Raw genomic sequence first — 21,901 nt, forward strand, 5'->3', positions numbered from 1 at the left:
GTGTTATACAAAATGAAATTCCTCAACTCTCGTCAGGGTGGGGGTCCCCAGTTAAAATATGATTATTTTGGGGGTCACGGCCTGAAAAGGTTGAAAACCACTGGGATAGAAGGCAATCTATTGTCAGATCAACAGTCATTCTTCACAACGTGTGGTCTGTAGTACTGTGGTCTCAGAGTTCTGATCCTCGTATTATTTAAATCAGTCTTTTCCAAACACACTGTTTAGGTCAGCGTTTGGGGTGGTGAACCCATTTTTATGGCCTTGTGAATGTTGCACTGTTTAACACCCCTCCTCCCCCAAAAAAACAACATTTCAAAAATATAATATTGATTTGAGTTTATTATTATTATTTATATATAAGGGGAAAAAAATCTGCAAAAACACTAAAATCAATGGAGTAGTTGTATGGCTGTTGGGTAGGGCATTCCTCATTTTGGTGACACTGGATACAGGGGGAACAAGGTCAGAGGAGCTCCCTCTGGTTTATGCCCCTGGTGGTCTCTCACTCTAGCCAGGGTCGGTGTATGGCAGTATTGATTTTGACAGCAGATTTTGATTTAGTGCAAACAAACCTAAAATAACTTGTCTTTTAGTTCTACTGGATCTCTTCTCCACTGTCTCTCCCTAACATTTTAGTCTAGTTTTTATTTGTTGACAAAATTGTGAATATATTTAGTCATATAGTTTTAGTCACCATAGCTTAGTAGTTAGTGAAAAAAGGCAGTCTCTCTAGGTCGTCCTCAGACGAGCCTTCCATCGTCGCTTCCAGTCATCCCGGTTCTCCATACATCCGGCCAGCTCGCTGGTGCTTTGCGCTCCTGTGTCTGTCTTGAGTACATCCACATATGTTAGTGTGGGACGTCCTCGTGATCGGTGCCCATGTGTTGGTTCCCACAAGACCAGTTTGCTGGCTGGCAGCTCCTGGTGTCTTTGGCAGTGTCCTGCAAGTCTCATTCTCCTGGCTGCTATTTTATCGCTCACCCTTAATATTCCAGCATACAGATTATTGTTGGTAACATGTGTACCCTTGCTGATGTTGAGCACTACACGTAACATTCTGGTGTAGCACCCATCTAAAGACTTCTGCAGAGTTGGCTTCAGGGTCCAGCATTCACTGCCATATAGGAGAACAGACTCTACCGTCGCATAGAAGAAGCTGAGTTTGGTTTGTAGGGGGAGGTTGGAGCTCCATACACTAGCCATGCCATTCAGGGCCCTCCATGCAAGTGCCTTCCTCACATTAAGATCTTGCTCTGTTGAGTTGACCCATGAACCCAGGTACTTGAAGTCCTTGACTCTGCTCAAGAGCTCCTGTGCTTGCTCCACCTGGTTGGAGAGTAGGCTGATGTCATCCACGTAGTCTAGGTCTGTCAAGACTACTGCAGGGTGCCGTCTTGACCTCTTTGGTGTAATAGTGAGGCCAAGATCCTGCTCTCGTCCTTTGATGGCCTTCCTGAGTGCGTAGTCCAGGACTATGACAAAGAGGAAGGGGGTGTCCCCTTGCAGTACCCCAGCCAGGATGTCAAACTCCTCACTGTTGCCATCTGGGATCAGTCGATGAACATTTTTCATCATAGTTTTAGACAACGAAATCAACACCGTGTAAGGCTACACATCTGATCAGAGCCTCTTGTCACTGATCAAATCTCAGTAAGAATTCATCTAGGATCAATGCCCGACCCCTCAAATAAATCACAGCTGTCGGGCAGAAACCTTGTATCTCTTTTATACGTATCTCATTACTTTTTGTTTTCCATAAATGAATGCATTTATACTTCATTGTTCGACAGAGTGTCGCTCAAAAGTATAGAGGAAATAGCCAATCTACAAGCTCAGCGCATTGTGGGCTTTAGAAGCCTTGTCGGGGGAGCATCTCTGTGTAGTTTTCCTGTCACAATAGCCATGCACAGCAAATGTGCGTGCTCGCGTGTGTGTGTGTGTGTGTGTGTGTGTGTGTGGGTAGGAGAGGAGAAGAAATGTGGGTGGCAGAGTGACCCCAGGGCGTTTGTTTAGCGACACAGGCGCTGGGTCCCAGTGGAGGCTGCTGGAGAACAGACGTGATGGTAATGGTTGCTGATGCTTGATGGTCCAGCAGTGCTGTCGAAGTGACACTCCAGTGGTTCACTGATGGAGTGGAGTGAAGTGAGCACGCCTCTATCATTGAATGAACACTGCTGATTTATTAAGTGGTTGACTGACTCTATTATAGACCGCAGCCCCATGCAGACTGCATCATTTCATACCGGTTGAGTAAATCGTACTTTGATTACATTTTTCTGCGTATCGGCGACTTGAAATTGAAACAGGACTTTTTTTTTCTGTCTAACTATATTTTAAGTCTGTGCTTATTTGACTTATGGGTAAAGCCGTGGTCTACTGTCCATGTTTTTAGTGTTGCATGTAGGGCATAGCAGTGGGGTGGTTTTCTGGTGGTGAATCATGAGTCATGACCATAAATCATGACCATTTGATTCTGTGAAGAAGAAAAAAGAACAAAAAAAAGAAGAGAAAAACCGCTAAATAAAGGCTATTTATTAAATGTAGTATGTAGTATATCATATAATTAATTATTATTATTATTAGTCATAGAATCAAATGTTTTATGGTCATGATTCATGGTCTGTATGGCTTGATTCTAGGTTTAAAATAATTTATATCAATATTTACTAAATTTCTATGGGAAACATTAAAGCTAATGTTTCCCATTAGCCACGGACCACCGGAGCGGGGCCGCAACACTGCGACCGCCTTCACCTCGCCGATACGCATCTTTAGAGGGGTCTCAAGTTCCTCTGCGACCAGGCGTTGGGGAGTAACAGGCAAGACTCCAACACCAGCGTGAACACTGTTGCTGAGGCAAGCTACTTCCTGCCGAAGAGACGGCAAGACGCGCTGTGATTGGCCGGTAGTGTATGATCCGCGCTGTGATTGGCCAATGTATATACAACGTATACGGAAAAGATGCAGATGACGTCATTTTGCCGCGAAATCCGGTCCCCGGCCAGGATCATAGAAAACATATTTACAGAAGGCTTTAGGGGCTGAAATTAACGGAGTGGGTGTTCTAAAACTTTAGTGATTTAATAGTTAGGACAATTTTAAGATTAGTTCTATTGGAAAAGTTACAGAGTATAGCTTTAATGGCCGTTTTATTCTTTTTGGGTGGCACCAGTAAACCACGCCCAGTGCTGTGCCCTGGGCCCTCAAGGAATGCTATGGTAGAGTGAGCCAAATGCAGGCTGTTAGCCCAGGCCTAGCAAGGTCACTGATCTCCAGCACTAATTATCACCTGAGGGCCGGTGCACACTCTTCTCCAGTGGTGGAGAAAACTACTAAAAGCTTTTACTTACAGTAAGTAAAAGTAGCAATACTGCAATGTAGAAATATACTCTGATACAAGTAAAAGTCTGGGAATTCTACATTTTCTTGAGTAAAAGTACAAAAATATTGGTATCAAAATCTACTTATAAAGTACCAAAAGTAGAAAGTACTCATTATGCAGAATGCCCCGTTTAAACATTTCAAATGTAAAGAAATCTTTTGAAATTAGCAGATCTACAAGCTCAACGCATTGTGAGCTTGTACTGTAGATCGTTTTTTTTTTTTCAAATTGCCAAAATGCACAGTATATAGGGCTGAAGTGGTTAATGTATATTTTGTAATAATATTTAGTAACTAAAGCTTACAAATAATTGCAGTGGAGTAAAAGTAAAAGTACTGAAAACTGGTACAAACACATCCATGTTGTCCCACACAAGCCTTCACACTCTGCTAAACAGATGTTAGGCTTTTATATTTGCCAAGTCCCAGAAAAGATGCCCTGTGATTGGCCAGTACAGTCACTTTGATTGGCACTTGTGAAGAATGCTCACCCCAAAACATTATTTATGAGATTGTGGTGGCTTGTGTGGGACAACCAAGGCATGAATGTGTTTGCAATGACAACTAGTAACATATTCATGAAAAAATAAAACACTTTTGACCGCAACAAATAGTGTAATAACGATAGGCTTATAGGCTCCACTCTATGCTATGACAGCTGCTGCTTTCAGTTCTGCTAGGGAAACTGGACAACAGGGGCATTTCTGCCTAATAGACCCCATGGACAGTCATTTGGGATCAATATAAGTAGGAAAATGAGCCTAGAAGTGATTTAGGGAGGAGTTTAGGGAGGAGTTGTCCTTTAAGTAAACACACTTAGTTACTTTACACCACTGCTCTTCTCCTGGGACTGGGAGACTCCCCATACAATCATGGCCTGACGCAAACAGCATGAATGTGTTTGTGTGCTTACGTGTGTGTGTGTGTGTGTGTGTGTGTGTGTGTGTGTGTGTGTGTGTGTGTGTGTGTATTTATTTATTTATGTGTCTCTTTCTATGCCCAGACCCTCTCTCCTGGACTCTCCTGGACAATTGTTGTGGTGCCGTGGTCTACGAATTCTGCTCTAGTTTAGTTAACTGGTTCTATAACTCAGACCACTGTGCATTCTACCCATGTATTGTTCTAGTCCCCCTCGATTTCTCCAAAATGAGACAATATCAGAAGCCAGCAGACATCTCATTTGAAGACTAATTAGGTTATTCAGAGGCTATATGAGAGGGGCCTGCCTGGCACTAATGGCTTAATGTCTGTGTTGTGGAGATTATGAACATTGAGTCACATTCTATAGTGCAGGGGCAAGTGATATATAGCACTGTTATTGTTATGATATGTAGGGTGAGTGTGGTTCCGGGGGGGGGGGGGGGGGGGGGGGGGGGGTGAGTGGGCTGCTCTGCCTTAATGTTGTCATCAGATAGACCACTGGTTCCCAAACATTTTATTTTAGCTCTACACCCAAAAGAGAAATGTCATGCCTACCCAGGATCCAAACTAGTGAAAATAGCAGATCTACAAGCTCCTAACGCGTCTAGGGAGGAGCTATTAGCAAAGGAGCTATTTTCGCTACTTCTTTAAACATCTATTTTCTGATTTGTGTATGACATTCTCTTTTTTTTTTTTTTTTTTTTCTATAATTTTTATCCCACAATTTTGTAACCCATTTTTTCACCCAGTGCTAATTGCCTATGTAATCCTGGGCTCTGCTCTCCCTCTGCCGCGCCTGGGGAGACAACGGACTGACCTCATGCTTCCTTCTATGCATGAGGAGTCCAAGTTGCTTCTTTTCACCTGACAGTGGAGATTTCCCTGGTTTGGACGTAGCGCGTGGAAGGAACACGTTATTCCAACCAGTTCCTTTCCCCTCCATCAGGCGCCCCGGCTGGCCAGGGGGAGGCATTATTGAGACCAGGATTACGTGCATGTTTTTGTGAGGGTATCAACCCTAGGAGACACGGGGAGAACATGCAAACTCCACACAGAAAGGCCCTATCGCCAACCCCACCTAGGGTGTGGGCGCTGATGACGTGGAGGAGGAACACGCCGCCAGCGCCCACAGCGTCCCCCGGCGGGAATCGAACCCAGGACCTTCTAGCTGTGAGGCGAAGCGCTAACCACTGCGCCACCGTGCCCCCAACGGTGGCACGTGCCCCTTTTTTTTAAACAATAATAATAAAGGGATATTTATTTATTTGTGATGACCTATATGGGCACGTACCTTTTAGGCGAAGCCCGAACTGGCGAAGTGGGGAAATGTCCGATACCGTAGCGATCTGGCGAACGTCTTCTGGACAGGGCGTTTATCGTGCGCTTGCCCAGGCCTTACGGCCTGGGCATAAATATAACGATTGCATTCACCACGGCTTCGTAACTCGCGCGGCGCTCCGCCGGCCGCGCGGCCCTGGCCCGCTCTTCGCGGCCACTCGCGCCTGCGGCGCTCGGGGGCGAAGTGCAGGACCAAGGTCCGCTGGCCTTCGCGCCGCTTGCAGTGTCGTGGACAATCGATTCGCCAGATCGCTACGGTAGGAGACAAATCCCCACTTCGCCAGTTCGGGCTTCGCCAGAACAGGACTTTCCCAAAAATATGCCTGCGACCCACAAATGGCTCCCGGCCCACTGTTAGGGAAACAGTAAGATAGACAGTGGTACAGTATATATGGAGGACCTTAGTACTTTGACAGATTATTCCCAATGATGGAAATAATCATTGTCCCATGGTAAATATGACAAGGTTAAGAGAAGCGCACACGAGAACGCAGATACCGACGGCACACCGACACACGCTATACGCCACTTACACTAACCACAATCCTTTCATCTCCTGTGTTTGTGTGGCGTGACTCATGTCAAACTATAGAAAGAGGAAGAAGAGAGAGAGTGAGAGAGAGAGAAAGGATAACAGAGAGCCAGTGGTGGAAAAATACTCACATTTTATTTTTACAGTACTTACTGCGGTCACACTTCGTCATTTTATATATATATTTTTATGGCCACGTTCAGGTGTTTAGACAGATATCTGGTGTTGTGTTTATAGACGGTCGGTCCGTGTCCCCTCTCAAATGAGCACTTGCCCTGTCGGGCAACCTGAAAGCAAACTTCACCTGCCCCAAAGTTTTATTTACCTGCCGGGGGCAGGTGGGGGCAGGTGGGCAAGCCTGTCAATGCCTGATACAGTAGGGCTGATGTGGTTGTGTACTGTATGTATGTATTTATTGTAATAAAGTAAGAGTACTTAAGTAAAAGTACTTAGTTACTTTACACCACTGCAGTGCGCTCCCTGGGGCGCTACAGAGGACAGTGTGGCTACAGAGGAGGTCCTTGACATGACCTGTGTGTGGGTGTGTGCGTGCATGCGTGCGTGTGTCCGTGTGTGTGTGTGTTTGTGTGCGCGTGCATGTGCGCGTCGAGTGGTGCCACTCGGAGCACAAACTTGCACTGTGGTATCCGGAGGAAATCAAAATCCGCTTCGACGATCATTATTGTTTATGGCAGCTCACGGATTCGCTCTCAATCCCTCCACTGTCCCTTGATTGTAAACGCAGCACTGGCTGGAACAAAGTCAACGACAGAGAGAAAGAGAGACACGCAGAGAGTGAGATAGTGGGCTTTCGTCATGGGTGTGTGGAGAGAGAACCAGGGAGGGAAACCTCAGAGATAACATCTCTTAAGGCTGTGACACACCGCGCCGCCGCCGGGACGCCGATAAGCGTCTGTGACCGAACCAATTCCGATGCCATACCAGTATGACGAACTACCCTAAAGTATTTTAATTAGTTCTGCAGCGCAGTTGTTGTTTTTAGATCTCTGTGAATTGTTTCCACACAGTTTTAGCAACTACATTGGATTTAGATGTGTCCAGAGTCCAGACGTATTGGTAGGATCTCAGGTCACCTGGCTGCGCCAGACAGGACCACGTGAGACTTTAAGTCTCTCTGTTAAGCCATCAGTCTTTCTGGACCTCATAATTAGCACACAAAGAGCAGCAATGGAAAGGGCCTAGCTTCAATTGGTCCCTCGGAGACTCTGGTCTCAGCCCTACAAATAAGATATTGCCTCATAGGCAGTATTTTACTGAAGCCAGAGAGTAGATTTGTCTTCTGGCAGACACAGCATATATTTCATCCATGGAACAGCTGCAGGTTAGAGCCTTGTTGGTACTAGAGGACCTAAAAGTTGTTAAGAGTATCGGGGACACATGGGGATGCTTTCACGATATCAATTGCCCCTTGCACTCTCTTTCGCGCGCACACACAGACACACACACCCACGCAAGCACTCACGCACGCGTACAGCATAAGTGAGACAGCCAAGAACACTTTTGCTGGAGAGAGGAAACAGGTTGGCCGCAAAACTGACTCTTTTCCCCCCTAATTAGCTTAATCCGTACTAATTCTGTGCTATTAGGGTGGAAATTAACCTAATTGTGAGAACCTCCTCCTACTCCATTGGGGGGCGGGGGCAGCTATTGGAACACTCCACGTCCCCCCACAGGCAGGCAGGCAGCCGTGCAGAGTGGAGGGCCAGCATGGTGAAGTAACTGAATAACTACCAGCAGATCTCCATTTGACTGACTCCTGCTCATTGAATAGACAGGATTGCTTAGACAACGCTGGCTAGCTGGACTGGACTGGACTGGACTGGACTGGACTGAATTGTACTGAATTGAATTGAATTGTACCGTATTAGCCTGGTTAATAAACCAGACCGCACAACACCACCCCATGGTGTAGTGTGGTCTGGAGCCTCACAATTGAGAATCCATTTCCACCAGCCACCAGAAAGGGTTAGCCAATCAGGGCTGTAGGCTGTGTGGACACAAAAACATTCCCCCCTCCCCCCTATGACAGGCATCAAAGAGGTAGTTGTCTTTGATGTTTCATTGATTGAACACTAACAAGCTATTGACACTTGTATGGATCAATCAATTACTGCGGTTTATAACCCCTTTGAAGTTCAAAGGGAGCAATTAAGAGCAAGTCACCTTGACATTTTTTTTAAACCGTCCCTAACATTAGTTAATAGGCTTCAGCCCGCCCCCCAGAAAAAGAATCTCTCCCCGAAATTCCAGACTCTCTTCCCAAAACGAAGTGTGTGATAGAGTCTGGTTTATTAACCTGGCAAGTACTGTATATTATGTCCCCTCCAGTACAGAACTGAACAGTACAGTATTGTACTGCATGCACTATTATATGGAGGGGACAGGAGAGCAGGAGAGGGGGAGCGCACCTTGCTGCAAGGGAATATGAAGACCTCTAGAGTCATGAATGTGCACATGTGAGCCAGCAATAACAGACAGCATAGATGGAAGTGACCTCGCGACCTTACAGAGGACCCGATTCACCCACATCCTCTCCAAGAGCACTTCATCATCTGCTCACCTGTTCATCTCCCTGTTCACTCTGACACTTTGACTCCGGTGTTTTTAGCCTGCAGGGACTATCATTACTGTACAGCAGTGGTGGAAAGAATACTCACATTTTTTACTTAAGTAAAAGTATCTATACTGTAATGTAAAAATACTCTGTTTCAAGTAAAAGTCAGGAATTCAAAATTAAAAGTAAAAAAGTAAGAGGACAAAAGTATCGGTATCAAAATGCACCAAAAGTAGAAAGTACTCATTATGCAGATTGGCCCATTTCAAGTTTTGAAATGTATACAAATATTTTGAAAATAGGTCTACAAGGACAAAGTACGTCTGCAAAGTAAGTAATACGTCAAATAATTGTTGTAAAAAGTATAATATTCGCCTTATCGGAGGAGACATGTGGCTGTCTACAACCTGCACAGACAAACAAGTAGGTGCTGGCAGTGACAGGGACTAATTGGCATAACCAGAACCACTAAATTAGAGAGGGAAATTTAAGAAAATGTCGATACTAAAAAGTAAGTAGAGTATGACCAGGAGGTACACTATGACTGTACATTCTTAAAGCTGTTGTACTTCAACTTTCCTTTTGTTCCCGCCTAAAGAAAAGGACAGAGGCAACGCATGGCGGGCGGCAGTGCGGAGGAGGAACTAGTTTACTTATTCATCAGGTTTACAAGACCTGGCGGATGCCAGGGGCTCTCAGGGATGATAAATGACATCCGAGGGACCCAGGTAGAAGTGGTGGGCTGGGAGGGTGGGCTGTAAATAATGAAACAGTGTGACAAACAAAGGAAGCTCCAAAAGATGCATCGGCCGAACCAAAAGCCACAGGTGTGTGCGCGCACGACACGCGCGCGCATGTGTGTGTTTGTGAGGGCCAAAGAAATAGACATTGTGAGGACCTATATCGTCACTGTCGGGCAGAAACCTCGTATCTCCAAGTTTCAAATTTGTAATTTTTTTTGCAAAGCACTGCTTCATCATAAAAGGCCGTCGCACAGAAATAGTGAAAACAGCAGATTTACAAGCACACAACGCCTCGCGGTGCGAGACGTTGTGTGCTTGTAGATCGTCTGTTTTCACTAGTTTAAATCATTTTAAAAATGATAAATACAAAACAAACGGTTTTGGACATACAAGGTTTCCACCCGACAATGCCAATATCCTGGTCCTCACAGAAGAAGTTGTTATTTCATGGTTTATGGAGTTAGGAATAGACATTCTTTGGAGGTTTAGGGGTTGGGGATGGAGTTAAAGTAGCTGGCTTACAGGCTCACAATGTGTCGCGCTGTAGATCTTATATTTTGTCGGCTATTTTCAATGCCATCCTAAAATGTTGATGTCCTCTCAGGAATAGTAAAACAAACCTGTGCATGCGTGCGTGCACAGGGACTGATGGGCTGCTGCTGGGAACGTTTCCTCTCTCCATCCATCCCCTCTGAGGAACATTTAGGCGGCGCAGCCTTTTCAAGAGAGTCTTTCCCTCCACGCGGGCGGCTCTTGTGAAGTCGGCCTTGACGGCGCGGATGAAGTTAGGCATCTGGGCGTACCGGGCACAGAGAAATAGAATAAATATATAAATATATGAGAGGAAATGTCTGCCCCCCCACACCCCCCCAGAGTGGGAAATGTAACTCCTAATGCAGCCCGAGGAGGAGGTGGACGGTAAAGCCATTAAGGTTTAGAGAGGGCCTGGGGTCCACTCAAGTTTTACACTCCTACTCAGGGCTGCAGTGTGTGTACCCCCCTCCCCTACACACTCACACGCACGCGCGTGCCGTGCCATGCACAATCCGGTCCTTGCGCGCGCACACACACACACACACACACACACACACACACACACACACACACACACACACACACCCATAACCTCCCCCTTTTCAGAGCATGTTCCAGTCCGTTCCGTCTGAGCTCTCTCTCAGCGCTGAGCAGACTCAAGGAAACGGTTCATTTAAATGTACATAATTTGCTCTTGGAGGCTCACTCTTGGTCTCACTGTTCCCCTGTGGTGCCACACAGAAACAGTCCTGCAGAACGAGAGACAGACAGACAGACAGACAGACAGACAGACAGACAGACAGACAGACAGACAGACAGACAGACAGACAGACAGAGAGAGAGAGAGAAAGAGGGAGGGAGGGTTTTTATCGAGCAGGGATTCAGTGGAATGGACAGAAACGGGTAACTGGTAGAAATCAGGCAAGGGGAAGGAGGAAGGGCATTTTGTTGTGTTTTCATCTGGTCTTTGGCCATGACAATCTCTATACTCCGGCAAATCCAAAACATCTTGTTTGTGCATTCATCACAGAAGGCATTCAAAATGTCTTCTAAACGGGGTTGAGAATGGCTGAGACATCCCGGCATAATCCCATGGCTTTTTAGCATTTAAATGCAAAATACCCCAAGCCAATTGTATTTTACATACAATACCTTTTTCATGGCAGGCACGTATAGCAGTATGCTGCTAAGAATGCGTCCCAGCATTGCATTACACACACAAACACACACACACACACACACACACACACACACACACACACACACACACACACACACACACACACACACACACACACACACACACACACACACACACACACACACACACACACACACACACAACAAAGAAACAGGGTAATAAAGAATGAGAGAGTGAAAGAGAGAGAAGGATGAGGATGGAACAGCAGAAAGAGGAAGGAGGTGAAAAGGAGATGGAGATGGAGGGCAGAGAGGCGAGGCAGGTTGCCCTTTGTCAAAGTCAACACTTGGCCTTTGCTGATCAGGAGGAGATTGTGCTCTGTGTGTCCCTCGTTCTAGTGTTTTTTCGTAGACTAAAACTATGACGAAAAATTCTACTACATTTTTTCACTGGTGAAAACTAAATAAAAACTGAACTAAAAATAAGCTATGATGACTAAAACTATGACTAAATATATTGAGAATTTCGTCAAGCAAAAGAAAACTAGACTAAAATGTTTGGGAGAGACTTGTGGAGAAGAGAACTACAGTAGTCATTTTATGTTTGGTTGTGCTCAGGTGTTGCGCTCTGAAAATAGCAGATCTACAAGATTGTGAGCTTGCAGGTCGTCTATTTTCAGCACACAAGCAAGTGTTAAAATCAGCTATTACGACACCATCAAGGCCTGCCGAAATATCTTTTAGTCGACAAAATCAACTGTAGATTTAGTTAACTAAAATCTTATGGTATTTAGTCGACTAAAACTAGACTAAAACGAAGACATTTCAGAAAACTAAAATATATCTAAAACTAAATAAAGATTTGCTGTCAAAATCAACCCCTGGTGCCTTGTCAGAGCGTGTGGGACACTCACCTGGTAAGAATTAACACGGGACATCTGAGGATCTGTTCGTTTGTGCATGTGTGATGTTTGTGCAGCTTTAGACTGACCCTGTCTCCGCACTGACAGTGAACCCCATTAACCAGCGATGGGGGCAGCATATGGATGGCAAAGAGAAGGACAATTCTGAAGCTTTAAGCGTTTATCCCCCTCCCTGAAATACAGAGCATAAAATAGACAACCACGGTGAACAAATCCTCATAATTGCTTGTATTTGGGCTGAGTCAATTCACATCTAGTAATGAGCAAACAATTCCAAGCATACAGAGGCTAAAATATGTGCCTTCCTCCCATCTTCTCAACGTGACCTTCACTTCACCGTGGATGAAGAGCAAAATAAATATTGACTGATATCCAGGCGTGTATTTGCATCAACAGGCCTGTCTGGTTGGCTTTGTTATTTACCAGATTGCAATTACCCAGTGGTGTAAAGTAACCAAGTACATTTACTCGTGTGCGTGCGTGCGTGCGTAAGTGCTGTACTTATGTACAAATTTGAAGTGCTTTTACGTTACTGGAGTATTTTAAGTTTGAGGTACTTTTTCTTCTGTTAAACTACATCACAGAGGCAAATATTGTACTTTTACTCCACTACAATTATCTGACAACTTTAGATTTTGATTATTATTACAAAACATACATTGCCCTCTTCAGCCGCCCTACCGTATATACTTTTCTGTCATTTGAAAATAGCCGATCTACAAGCTCACAATGGCATTGTTGTGAACTTGTAGATCGGCTATTTGCTCAAGATTTGTTTACATTTGAGAACTTGTGAAGTGGGACATTCTGCATAATGAGTACTTACTACTTTTGGTCTACATTGCAGTATTGATTGAAATGTGAGTACTTTTTCCACCACTGCTGGTTGGCTTTGTTATTTGCCAGATTGCAATTATTACCTAAGCTCCTCCGTTTGATCCCATCCAGAAGGAGCCTGCCAGTGGCTTTCCTCTGCTCAAAATCCAAGCACTGTGATCAAATCAACGAGAGTGGTCTGGCTTGTGCAGTGTAATAAGAGAACTATAACAAAAGCACAAAGCCAGTTAAGGATTGTGTATAGAACCTTTTATAGTTGAATGAACAATTATAATATCCTTGAGGGTGGAATGGTTCAACTCTAAGTGAAGTGAACTGAGCTTTGCTTAGATTATTACTAACAAGGTGTTGTAAGACATCAAAACACACTCTAAGAATATAACAAGTGCGTTAGAGTGATCAGATTCCAATCAGATTACTGTCACGATGCAAACCAACCATGGGAAATGAATGTTACTGGCTGATTTATCACCACTCGTTTCTAGGGGCTTGCAGCCATTTGAATGGCCCATGCATAATAGTTAATACTTAAGCAGCTGTCAGATCAACGCTACGGTTTGGGCCTGCGGTACCTGTGTACTTGTCATCATGGCACCCAATCCGACGTCCATCTCTCAGCCAGCACTCTCTTCTTCGCTGTCCTTCGTGGCATCAGCGCTCAAATAGCAGTTCATTATTTTCTATTGAAGACGCCGACAAATAACTCAAACAAAACTTTGGGAGAAGTGAAAGTAGTCTTTTTCTCTGTTATCACGTCACGCGCCACACACTCCCGTGTAACTACCGTCTGCCGCTCCTGGGTTCAAGCATCCTCTCGCAGCACGCAAACGATTTGCTCTGACACGGTGAATTCACACTAAATTGCATTGACACACATCAAGTCCAAGGTCCAAGGATTCCAATTAATTTTCAATGGAGAGCATGCGGTGTACGCGGTGCGACACAGCGAGGTTTTCATCCAGCTGCCATAATCTGAAATCTGCTTAAAGTTGGTTGAATCCAACTGCATGTAAATGAGGTCTGTCCAACACCACACGGCCGGCTTATGACGATCTGGTCAAATGATCAAAGTAGACCGTGTTTATCAAATTAGGATTCAATTTTCTATATCTGCATTGTCTATTTCACCTCGATTGTATTCAGAAACATATTTTAGTGTACTGTTTTGGTGTCAAATTAGATTGTGTGCATTTCTTGGCAGCCATTACAAACTGCCTAGTGAGGCATACTGTATGTACCGTATTTTCCGGACTATAAGGCGCACTTAAAAGCTTTTAATTTTCTCAAAAAACTACAGTGCGCCTTATAGTCCAGTGCGCCTTATATATGGATCATTCATTGACATTGACATTCCCTTTAGCACAGCTCCATCTGTTGGATGCATAAGCGTCTATTATGTGCGCCTTATAGTCAGGTGCGCCTTATATATGAAAACAGTTTTAAAATAGACCATTCATTGACAGTGCGCCTTATAGTCAGGTGCGCCTTATAGTCCAGAAAATACTGTAACTGCGATGTACAGCATTCCGGCAAAGCAAGGCAAGGCAAGTTTATTTGTATAGAACGCAACAACATGCAATTCAAAGTGCTTTACATAAAACATTAAAGGACGACTTAACCCCTTTTCATCTTGATATAATTGCTCTTCACTAGTGCTCATTATAGAATGGTAAAAAGAAAAAGAAAAAATCTATGCGGTCTGAGTCTCATATAGGAGGGCTGTGGACACTTCAGAAACCCGCCTACCAGTGACGTCATCGTTAAGCAGGGTTTCTTTCTTTCTTTTTTTCAAACACGATTTTTTAACGCCAGAACAATGGCTTCCATTATAGCATACTAACTTTCCAGGAATAGAAATCCTGACGTTTCTTTTTGCTTGGATTCTGCACGGACGATGTCACTGGTGGCCGGGTTTCTGAACTGTGCACAGCCCTCCCAATTATCTTTGATTGAAAGGGTCTACTAATTGTTATGCTCTTCTAAGTCATCATTTTCCATAGGGTTAGAAATACAATGTCAGTTTTACTCCTATACTGAGCAACATAGATAATCATACATCCACACATAATAGCTTAAAGCACTACAAATTGTCTCCTTAATTAATGTTTTGATGCATATTAGCGAATACATATCTACTCTCATAATGTCACTGTCGGGCAGAAACCTTGTATCTCCAAGTTTCAAATTTGTATGTTTTTTCGCAAAGTAAAGCCCTGCTTCATCATACAAGGCCTTCGCACAAAGGTAGTGAAGACAGCAGATCTACAAGCACGGTGCGAGGCGTTGTGTGCTTGTAGATCGTCTGTTTTCACTAGTTTCAATCATTTTTAAAATGATAAATGCAAAACGAATGGTTTTGGACATACACGGTTTTCTCCCGACAACAACGATATACTGACTGGCAATCTGTGACAGCCAAAGTACATTCTTCATGTGTTTTCATGAGCCATGTGCATCTGACTGACAGCTTAGATGGCATTTACATTTGAAAGAATACTTCACCAGTGTAAAAATGGCATATACAGCACAGCTCCATATGCTTATGTGTTTATAAAAAGCACTGCCTCAACATTATGTTCAAGTTCTATGAAGGGCACATGCACGTGCATGTTTGGACATCTCTATGAAAATGACACTTTCACTCTACAGTTCTGTCTCTCCCACTGACTCACTGGGAGAACACGTGCACCCTGAGTATGGAGTATACTGCAACGCAACCCAACAGAGTTACCAGCTGGTGCTCGCTAATTGTCTATTTAAAGTCTGTTCACTTCCATAGTACCATGACTACAACTTATTTAGGTAAACGTAATGAAATAGATGTTGTGTTGAATGTTTCTTTCCCGACTGACTTTCACCGTCATTGACTTGAAAGTTATGTTTATTACATCAGAAAATGACACCTCCAGGACCTCAGAATGTCCTTCATTTTTCCTCTTCACCTTTGGTTTTAATAATAGTTTTCTTTGTTGAAGAAACGTCCATGTTCCAGCATCCATTAGGTGGGGTTCTCAAATTCCACAGAACATATTAAGGCAGGGGGAAGCAGGGGTGTCACATTGGGGGGGGAAAGTGGGACTGAGTTACTAGGGCCTTAATTATTTTATACTTTAGCTATTTTTGAAAAGTCGTGAAAATGTGTGCAAATCTTTTTGAAGCGAATATTTGTAACTCAAATTTTGCTTCTGGGGGGTCCCTGGAACTAAATATTCTGAGATTGGGGTCTGTGGCCAAATACATTTAATTTTGGGGGTCCTTCACATGAAAAAGTTTGAGCACCACTGACATGCTAGAAACATAGGTTTTTCAAAAAACAGATTTGAAATATTCAAAGACCTGCACATATTTTCACGATTTTTCAAAAATAGCGGATCTACAAGCTTTGTTCTGTGAGTTTGTAGATCTGCTATTTTTCAATAGTTAAAGCACAAAATGTGAGTGAATCCTTGTACCCAGGACCCAGAATTTGGTGCGACACGCCTGCGGGGGAGTCATGACACACTCACGCTATTATTAAAAATCACACTTGTGTGAACTGAGCGGTGTGTGTGTGTGTGTGTGTGTGTGTGTGTGTGTGTGTGTGTGTGTGTGTGTGTGTGTGTGTGTGTGTGTGTGTGTGTGTGTGTGTGTGTGTGTGTGTGTGTGTGTGTGTGTGCCCCCTGTGTGTGTGTGTGTGTGTGTGAGTGTGCCTGGCCTATGCCTGGCCTATCCTGAACAACAGCGCCCCTCCCTTAACATGTGTGGTCAGAAAAGGTTACTGCAGGCTACATACCCGGAGACAGACAGACAGACAAACAGACAGACAGACCCACACACACGGCCACGTATAGGAGCGTTGTGACCACCGCTCAAAAACGTTCCTGCTGCTTTGGCCAGGCTGTCCCTCATCAGAAGAGTTGCCCCAGTCAATATTGTGACATTTGACCTCAGAATGCTGACTCATAAAGTATATCGCAAGTGACATTGTCACCGGCCAGATCCCTAATTACGCCTCTTCAGCACTGGCATTTGCTTTTGTTTTCCTTTTTTTATGTTGTATACTGTATCTATGAAAGAGCAACTGCAAGTTCTCCTGTGAGTCTGTATTTAGCCCGCCCTGTGTGTATGCAGTACACAATGCACAAGGCTCAATTAGCCACACTAGATAATCTGGCCTTTAGCTGGAGTACTTCAGCCCCTGCCAAACTTTGCCGGCTGCCATGGCAATGGGGCGACACTGACATTTTCAGTCGGGTGCGTTCGTTGTCTCACCCTCCCTGATCTATACGTCTCTGACCTTTGGGAGTGGAAGAATCTGCCATTGTTTGCCTGTTGGCTGAGTCTCTCTGTAAGTATGTTTACGTGCTGCCTGCCTACATGCCTGCATGCTCATGTGTATGCATGTATGTATATCAGTGTTCTTGTGTGTGTGCACTGCATTTTTTATGCAAGCTGATTTCCTCTTGAAGAGGCTCTATGAAGTGCTTCTTCCTCAAACTCCTACAGTACCGCCACACAGTAGCGCCATTATGGAACAATAATGAGTGACACTCGGGCATGTTTGCATGATTCATTTGTATACCGTATTGAATGCACGCATGCCACTATGATAATGTATGTTGTATTAATGTGTGCATGTGTTCGCATGCTTTTTAATAAAAAAAAGTGTAAGCGTAAGCCTCTAGCCCAGTAATTGAAAATTGAATAGAACAGTGAAGTTGTGGGCTCACGGCTCATGGCCTAATTTGGCAGATGGCTCACGAATCTCTCTATGGAGCCATTCCCTGAAGTGTGCGTCTGTGTGTGTGTGTGTGTGTGTGTGTGTGTGTGTGTGTGTGTGTGTGTGTGTGCGTGTGCGTGTGTGTGTGTGTGTGCGCGTAGGTGCCTGCCTGCCCTGTCTGTCTACACAGTATGTGTGTGTGGCTCCCGGGAGACAAGCACTCGTCAAATCGTCCTCTCAACAATTCTTACGCTGTGATCTGCAGAGCAATGTTGTGAGGGTGGAAGTCAGGGGAAGGGGGGCAGGTGTCAGCTATTCTCTTTTTTTTTCTAACGATGTCTCTCTCAGGGCTGCTCTTCTCGTCTCCTTCTCTCCCGTGGCCTCCTTCACCTAGCAGAGGCTCATTGCCCCTCTTTTCTCCTCCGGAATCCTTGTCTCATTCTGGTCCAAACCCCGCACGCTATGCATGGAGCTGCTCTGTACTCCAGCTCCCCGTGTCTCTGTGGGGAGTCGCTCATTTAGTCAGGTGGTCCCCAAACGGCGGAGGAGCCTAACAGGGCAAGTGGTTTAGGGAACCACTATGAGTCTTTACTGCAGTGTTTTGCAAATGTTTTCATGCCAAGGACGGTAACGACCCCTAAATAGTTTTTCGTCTCTGTCTGGCAGAAACTGTCCAAGTTTCAAATTTGTATGTTTTTTTTTGTAAATTAAAGAAAGCCCTACATCATACAAAAGTGTTGCACAAAAGTAGTGAAAATAGCAGATCTACAAGAACACATATAGATTGTTTTGCACGTTTAGGAGGAATTTTGCATAATTTTCACCAGACTCTTGGCTGGGTGCTACAGATTTTAGGCCGGGTGGTCCGCCTGGCCAATAAAGCACTGCAGGAAACCCTGTTCTATATGCGTTAAACTTAAAGAATGTACCGTGCTGTATTTCATGCATTTTGTCTTGACGATGCATGCACGTGCAGTTTTTCCCTCATTGCATACTGTAGTGCATGCTACACACATGCAACTCCCGTACACGTTCACCAGTGGCTTCACCTTTGTTGGCCTTTCGTTGCAATATCCTCCTAGAGTCCTCTGGAGTCCTGGACATGGGCAAACGCTAGCCGTCACGGCTATGTTGTGGGCAGCTTCCAGCGTCTCTCCCACGTTACCACTGTACCACGGTGACACGTGTCTGTGCGTGTTAATCACAGATGTCTGCTCTACCAACCATAAACCCCCCTCACCCCCAAATCCCACCCTCCCCGGCCCACTCCAGACCTCCCACAGCTCGCTCACTGTCTCTCCGCCCAAAGCGCGCCCAGCACAGGTGACACGAGGCAGCAGGAGTGTCTTGCCACACATCCATCAGGCTGAGAATAGCAGCAGGAGGGGGGGCTAAGTGAGTTATATTTGGAAATTATTACGCAGCATCAACAGACGGCTCTGAACAAAAAGTTATGCAAGAGTCTGGAGGCCTCATTCCTTTATTGATCGAACGGGACAGATTCTAATAACGGCACGGCTTCCCTGTGGATCTCTGACGTCATGTTAATGATATCATATTGATGGTGTGTGTCTTTCCCCCAATATCACGACTTACAAGCGACTTTGAGTATCTAGAAAAGATCCCAGATGATTAACTTTATGTGCAACACTGTTTTCTCAATCAGCAGTATAAACAAACCAACATAAAGTTTAAGTGTATATCACATTTCTAAAGTGACAATTTAAGGACTTTTTAATACTTCTGAAATGACAAATTAAACATTGGACAAATTGTCAAATACTAGAGGCAGAAATTGTGAAAATATCCGATCTACATGCTCACAACGCCTCGCGTTGTGAGCATGTAGATCTGCTATTTTCACAAAAGAACCGTCCCTGTGGATCTCTGACGTCATGTTAATGATATCATATTGATGGTGTGTGTCTTTCCCCCAATATCACGACTTACAAGCGACTTTGAGTATCTCGAAAAGCGCTGTATAAATTACGTGACAAAGGAAGGTTATTTATTTATTTACCTGTTTCCGCGAGAATTTACTGTATCATTATTTGCGGGACACTTCCGGTTAACAGCAGACATACAAGCTCACAAGGTCGGGTCGCAGATGCAAGCTTGTAGATCATTCTCGGCTGTGGCGCCGGAAGCTGCCTGCACATTCTGCGCAATGCACGATGGGATGTTGGAAAGTTGTGGATAGGTTATTTTAAGGTTATGTTATAATATGGAGGGATGGTGGATCTGAGATCTGTGTTAAGTGTGTATTCTTGCAGTCTTTAAGAGTGGCAGACAGTGGTGTGGAGGTTAATAATCTTCTCTATGATACCTGCCCTCTAACTCCTCATGTCCCACAGGCTCTATAGTTCTGCCTCATGTCCTCACATAAATTATACACCATTCAGTACGTGCACAGAAGCGTGTGTGTGTGTGTGTGAGAGAGAGATTGAGAGCGAGAGCATGCACACACACACACACACACACACACACACACACACACACACACACACACACACACACACACACACACACACACACACACACACACACACACACACACACAGGGAGAATCAGGTGCAACCCAGCAATTAGATTCATTATGGGTTGAAGTTACTGCCACCCACGTTTCGAACCGATTAGGTCATTTGTAACAGAAGAAAAACAAATGCTTCCATTTTTTCCAATCTCTAGAGCCTGAATTATTTATACTTGGTGTCATATGACACACGCCAAAATAGCCGATCTACACAGTACAAGCTCACATCGTGTCACTGATGCCACACAATGTGACATGTAAAAATATATCTGCTCTTTTATTTGCGCGACACCATCGTGCATAAATGAAGCGATGTGGGCTGTGGGTCTTTAGTTCTCCCAGTGATTGTGATCCTCTTCTTACCTTTGTTTCAGTGAAACGACTTTCATTTAAATACATTTGCACAATTTCTGTTCCAAACGTATTTATAAAACTACAACCTTGATATTGTGTTACCGCTGAACCATGTACTTTTAATCCAAGGGACACAATAGATATAATGACGAGGTGTATAGCGTATGTTATTCAAAGGAGAGAAACAATGCACTAAAATGTACAGTATATTTTGTTTTCTTTAAGTACTGTAAATGTATTTGAAGAACTTCAGCCATTGAATAGACCAGAGATTGCGCTAGGATTTTTTTCTGCCGGTCCTCCTGTCCGACGACATCAAAGTTTACCGGACAATTGAATTCAAAACCGGTCATGCATTTTAAATGGATGAACGACAGGCAGGAGCATTTAGCTATAGCCTAACAAGTAACAATATATGATACAGGATACTATAGTATTATATTTTGGATAGAAGATTATTTGAAAACCAATGAATATAATTATGAGAGCTTAATCTTGCACAAACAGATTAATTATGCCTAGATCATATACAGGTGCGCATTTGATGTGCGTAGCATAGGCCTATGCGTGTAATGATTTAACAAAACAAGCTGTCTTTATATTTCATTCGTTTATTTTAACAGATTTGATAACCAGTATACATATTTTCTTTAAAGGCCCATTCATATTTAATTATTTTCTTAACATTAACAGAGGGCACACAACGAAGGCAAATGCATAAACAATGGTTAATAGGCCATAATAGGCCTAACATCCTTAAAATAAAATAAAAGCTTATTATCAATGACCTGTTAAGTTCAGGCAGCCTACTTACAGTAAACGCAGTCTCCTTATAGAACAATCCTCTCCTTAGAACAATCCAAATTGAAATCGTAGGCCTATTGGCCATGTAGGGCCTGTATCAAACTCAAACAAAGTGCTTAAAGTAGCCTGGGAAAGTTTGCTGCGCCAGTATAAGAAAATCAGTAGGCCTACGTCCTAAAATGCTCATTTGCGGCGACACTTCATTGCATTGAACTGAGTAGCTGCTGATTTAAAATCAAATGTCTCGTATGTTTTAGTGCAGCTTGAAATGCGCATGAGACGCGTGACCTTCTCTTCCTTCAAGCGGCTTCTGAGTGGAGTTTTGATCCGGTTCTGCAGTGAAAACCCACGCTCCGCTGGCACACTAGAGACCGGAATGACACAGGCCACTTTTGCAACATTCACCCAGTCCGGATAAATGTCACTGTAATCTCGAACCAAAACTTCACATGCTGTGAGGAATCGCAATCCTCCGTGGCCACGAAGAGCTGTCATCATTGGAACCGCGTCACGTTTGGCATTTGCGGCATCGATTAGTCCTGGGTCACCGGTGAAATAATCCGTAATGCGCTCCACAGCTGGTG

The sequence above is a fragment of the Nannobrachium achirus genome (assembly GCF_963921795.1).
Source record: "Nannobrachium achirus genome assembly, chromosome: 4".
NCBI classification, from domain to species: domain Eukaryota; kingdom Metazoa; phylum Chordata; class Actinopteri; order Myctophiformes; family Myctophidae; genus Nannobrachium; species Nannobrachium achirus.